The sequence below is a fragment of the Oratosquilla oratoria genome, chromosome 14 (genome assembly GCF_046742065.1).
Source record: "Oratosquilla oratoria isolate Oo_2021 chromosome 14, ASM4674206v1, whole genome shotgun sequence".
Lineage (NCBI taxonomy): Eukaryota > Metazoa > Arthropoda > Malacostraca > Stomatopoda > Squillidae > Oratosquilla > Oratosquilla oratoria.
The window spans coordinates 20,197,140-20,202,139 of NC_134790.1; the positions used below are offsets into that span (position 1 = coordinate 20,197,140).

Consider the following 5,000-nt stretch of genomic DNA (forward strand, 5'->3'; position numbering starts at 1 on the left):
GAGGAGAAGGAAGAGAAGGAGGAGGAGATGTGAGAGGAAGATATGATAAAGAGGGAGACAAGCAAGAGAAGAGAAGGACTGGGAGGAATTACAAGAGGAGTACGATTAAAAGGAGGAGGAGGAGGAAGAGAAACCTGCAAGATATGGGTGAAGAGATGAGGAGGAGGAGGAGGAGGAGGGAGAGGAAGAGAAGGTGGAAAAAGAGAAGGAAGGAGGAGGAGGGGGAGGAGAAAGAAAATGTAGGAGGAGGAAAAGAAGGGAAGAAAGAAGGAGGAGGAAGCATAGGAGGAGGAGGAGAGAGAGGAAGAGAAGGTGGAAAAAGAGAAAAAAGAGAAGGAAGGAGGAAGAGGAGGAGAGGAGAACAAAAAATGTAGGAGGAGGAAAAGAAGTTAGGGAAGAAGGAGGAGGAAGAGTAAGAGGAGGAGGAAGAGTAGGAGGAGGAGGAGGAGGAGAAGGAGGAGAAGAAGAAGAAGGGGATCATTAGTATGGTGCTGGAAGCGTTGGTGTCAATGATGGTGACAAAGCAGAAACAGAATTCATCCTTGGCAGGTCCCTTCCCCAACCTCGGATATTTCAGGTTCTTTCCCTCAGCCCCCCCCCACCTCCAACTACTGCACTTGGGATGACGTAACGTCGATATTGCTGTCCATACTGCACTCCACGTGCCATAGCGATTTCTGATATTGTGACAAAAAAAAAAAAAAAAAAAGGTTAGGTTAGATTTTGTTTGGTTTGGTTAAGTTTGGTTAGGTTAGGTTAGGTTTGGTTAGGCTTGGTTAGGTTTGGTTAGGTCAGGTTAGGTTTGGTCAGGTTTGGTTAGGTTAGGTTAGATTTGGTTTGATTTCGTTATGTTTGGTTAGGTCAGGTTAGGTTTGGTCAGGTTAGGTTTGGTCAGATTTGGTTAGGTTTGGTTAGGTTAGATTAGATTAGATTTGGTTTGGTCTGATTTGGTTATGTTTGATTTGGTTAAGTTTGGTTTGGTTAGTTTTTGTTAGGTTAAGTTAGGTTAGGTTTGGTTAAGTCAGGTTAAGTTAGGTTAGGTTTGGTTTGGTTAAGTCAGGTTAGGTTATGTCAGGTTAGGTTATGTCAGGTTAGGTTAGGTCAGGTTAGTTTTACTTTGGTTAAGTTTGGTTAGGTTAGGTTAGTGCAGGGGTTTGGAAGTTAGGGACTCGTGATTGACAGCTTTTACCCTTCCCGAGTCGGTCTCTGAGCGCGCTGAGTGGGTACTGCTGTTACTCCACCACCACACACCTTGCTCAAGGAGGAAAGTAACTCCTTTCGCTATTAGTGGAGCTTTCACTACACCACAAGCCTGTGTGTGTGGCGTGGGCACGTGGCCTAGGAGTATTTTTTTATTGTTATTTGAGGATGGTGAGAATGTCACGTGAGCAAGTAAGACGTGGGCGTGATGTGGGCGTGCTGTAGGCGTGCTGCTGTAGGCGTCCTTCTGCATCTCTCTCTGTGACTCCTCCTCCCCCCCACTCACCCCCGCCGCTTTATCATTCTACTTGAATCGGGTGACATATCATTTGTGGCGTGGGCGGTGAGCGCGGGCGTCGCCGTGGCCGTGGGCGTGGTATCACGCCGGTCGTCGGTGTCAAGAAAATCGTTTGGCACTCCTCTGTGGTCCGGTGGGTAAAGCGCGCGGCTCGCGTCCTCGTCAGGATCGTAGGATTTCGGCTTTGGCACTTTGCGAGGGTGCGCGGGAGTGCTCTGCAGGAACCTTGTACTTGAGGGATCTTCACAGTCGGGGTCGTGACCCAGTGCGTTGCCTCGTTGTCAGTGTATGTAGGAATAACTATAGGAATGTATTAATCACTGTCATTATTCCATTTCTATGTATGTATACTCACACACACACACACTCACACACACACACACACACACACACACACACACACACACACACACACACACACGCACACACACACACATGTACATATATATATATATATATATATATATATATATAGAGATATATGGATGTATATGTGTACAGTATATGCATATGTATATGTATATGTGTATATACATGTATATGTATATACTGTATAATGTATATGTATATGATGTATACATATATAAGTATGTGTATATATATATATATATATATATACACACACACACACACACACACACACACACACACACACACACACACACACACACACACACACACATATATATATATATATATATATATATATATATATATATATATATATATATATATAGTTTAGAAGAAAGTAAACGCTGGGCTCGTCGATATATTCCTATGTTTCGAATCCTGTCCGGCTTTCGTCTTCAGGGATATACAGTAATAGCAAAGGGAATCAGTATACAGGGGCATGTGTGCCACCCTGGGAAAGGTGGCACACATGCCCCTATATACTGATTCCCTTTGCTATCACTGTATATCCCTGAAGACGAATCCTGGACAGGATCCGAAACGTAGGAATAAATTTATATTGACGAGTCCAGCGTTTACTTTCTTCTAAACAATGGTTCCTGGACTCCAGCTCTTCACGAATATGGTCATGTAGTTGATAGATCCATAAGGTCAAAATAGGTCGTGATGAAACAATTTTGAAGAGTACAGCTGCCATTGGCGGAGTCGTAGTTGCCTTTTGGCTCGTGTGCCCGTTTCGCGCTTTGAGGATCCTCGGATCGAGCTCTTGGCCAATTTGTCCCTTGGCTGAAGAAGGTATTCCCTCCCCCCCCCTCAGCTGAATGAAATTACGTGATGGGAGGCTGAGTGATGTAAATCGTAAAAGGCAGAGGAAAGGATTTGATTAACTGGTTCTTTAGTTAAATTGATTTAATTAGATTAGTTTAATTAATGTTTAGTTCTTGTTTATCACCTCGAGAAGTGCTAAGGGAGGACCATTATTTTGTCATCAATGACCAGCGCTTCTATCCCCAGGGACCATATCGCGCCAGAGGTGGAGACATAGTGACCATTTTTTTTATTTTTTATAGTGGAGACAAGTCTCCAATCATAAAAGAATACTGCTTGGCTTTGGAATGATTGACTGTACGAAACTTATGCAGTCAGAATCCTGTGTAGGAAAGGAGACCCAAGCTGATCAAGCAACGGTTTTAATCATGCGTCGAGCACACCGTTCACAAGAACGGTAGCGACGGTCCCTTGGTGCAGCAACAGAACCCTTGAAAATGCTCAAGTTCGCTTTGGAACAGAATCGAAGGTGGGAGTGATCCAGTTCCAGGAATTGCTCCCAGGAAGCTGGACCATCGAGCTGGAAGCTCTGGTTCTACACACCGCGGCGCCGGGTGTGTGTGTGTGGGGGGGGGGTTTGATGTCTGGTGTGAAATCACAGTATGAAGGAGAAGGAGAAGGAGAAGAAGAAGAAGAAGAAGAAGAAGAAGAAGAAGAAGAAGAAGAAGAAGAAGAAGAAGAAGAAGAAGAAGAAGAAGAAGAAGAAGAAGAAGAAGAAGAAGAAGAAGAAGAAGAAGAAGAACAACAACAACAACAACAATAACAACAACCTGTTTCGTAATAAACACGAGGTTAACGTGAACCGTTTCTGTGTTCTGTCGCGCTCAGTGGTGAACTCCTAGAAAAGGAGCGACGATCGTTCTTAGGATAAGTTTGTAGAACAAAACCGCTTTCGTGTTCAGATTTGCTCAGTGTGACATTTAAGCGTCCTTTCATGGTCACTATTTAGTGACACTAATCAGTGTTATTTATTATTGAAAACAAAGATCTCTCACTCGATTCTAGTGTCAACAAAAGGTTCTCAAGATGTCTTTCTAGAACCAGACGCAGTCCGTCGTGACGTAGATATTGTTGTTGTATATTGTGTATGGTGCCCTTGTGAGTGGATGACCCGCACCATGGCGAACCAATCTGCTGAAACTAATCTGTTTCAATTCTTTCTGTTCTTTACAGGAATGAGTTAATCTGTGCTTTTTCTGTTCTTTGTAGGAATGATCTAATCTGTTTGTGTTCATTCCGTTCTCTGTAGGAACGAGCTAATTTGTTTCTGTTCTTTGTGTTCTTTGCAGGAATGAGAGAATGAAATCCGAGAGAAATGCCTCGACCGAAGGTTTGGTATTCGTGTGAGATTGAGAGCGCGCTCTCGCGGACCGCGGGGCCGTGTCACGCGGGGTGCCAGCTGTCCCCGGCCCGGCGGCGACGCACGTGGAGCCACGGCCGCCTGTGAGGTGCTGCGGACCGCGCGGAGCAGAAGCTCTCTTTCGCCCGAGTCCCGACCGATACCAGTGCCAACGACCGACCACTACTAAAGGACCAAGTGTCGGCTAAGGATGATACCCATTTTGACCTTATTCTCGAAATAAGAAGAGAAAGGAAGTTAAAAAAAAAAAAAGTAAGGAAAAAAATATTCGAAATTTTGTCGATAGAGAAAAGAAGAATAGCTTGATTTCGGTTGAACTGAGGAGGATCGACCAAGCCTGAAGGAAATCGACCAGTATTGTTTCATGAGAGTGTCGAGTGTGTGTGAGTGTGTGTGTGTGCACGCGCGCGCGCGCGACTTCCGCGGACTGCCCGACGACTACGACGACCACGACGACGAACCAGCGGTGCCATGATACTTGAGGGCCATGTCACGCGAATGCCATGTCGGTCCCCTCGGCCAGAGTCGGTCTGACCCGCACACCAACATACCTTCCTGATCGGTGCGAGGTGAGTAAACGCTCCAGTCGCTTTTGTGTCAATTGACACCTGTACCTTCTTTTCCTGTAGAAATATATATCTTGTGTAGAATTCCAGAAACTATTGCCCATTTGTTTTTAGCTTTAAGAAGGAAATAGGCGAGAACTTATTTACCAAACGAGTGGTTAACGAATGAGTTAGACTTAATAACCATGTGGTGTGTAGTGAGCGCTGAAACAGGTGGTTGTTTTAAGAGAAGATTAATTGAGGTCTAGTATAGGCCTAGTGTAGGCCTTATGCTCTCTTGCAGTCTCCTTCATTCTAAATTTTATATGTTCTTAAGTGTCACTGTGTTTCTGCACAG

At 44.7% G+C, this 5,000-nt stretch overlaps 1 protein-coding gene across 6 annotated transcripts in view; it reads left to right on the forward strand.

The window, feature by feature from the left end:
• RhoGAP100F (Rho GTPase activating protein at 100F) overlaps positions 1–5,000 on the forward strand; it is a 389,478-nt gene that overhangs the window by 18,540 nt on the left and 365,938 nt on the right. For all 6 annotated transcript variants that reach the window (XM_076197815.1, XM_076197817.1, XM_076197819.1 and 3 more), the window contains exon 2: positions 4,027–4,666. The gene's annotated coding sequence lies outside the window, so the exon portion shown is untranslated. The remainder of the gene's footprint in view (positions 1–4,026; positions 4,667–5,000) is intronic.